This window comes from Athene cunicularia (genome assembly GCF_003259725.1).
Source record: "Athene cunicularia isolate RWA chromosome 13 unlocalized genomic scaffold, athCun1 chr13_part1, whole genome shotgun sequence".
Lineage (NCBI taxonomy): Eukaryota > Metazoa > Chordata > Aves > Strigiformes > Strigidae > Athene > Athene cunicularia.
The window spans coordinates 20527831-20528120 of NW_020799117.1; positions in this window are offsets into that span (position 1 = coordinate 20527831).

Consider the following 290-nt stretch of genomic DNA (forward strand, 5'->3'; position numbering starts at 1 on the left):
CCCGGCTCCATCCTGCGCCCCAGGAGCAGCGCGGCGCAGCGGGGTCCTGTCCTCTGCTGCTGCGAGGGGCTGGCAGCCCCCAGCTTGGCCTTCAGCCTCAGTGCTGACCCAAAGCAGGGCTCTGCCCCAGCTTCTCCTGCCTGCCCGCGGTCCCGAGGGCTTGGCCAGGCTCCGGGACCACGGGGCTTGTGACAGCGGGAAGCAGGACCAAGCCACGCTGGAACGGAGTTGGACAACTCCTTACCTTGAAGGATGATGTTATACTTCTATCCCAGCACTTTCTACTATCC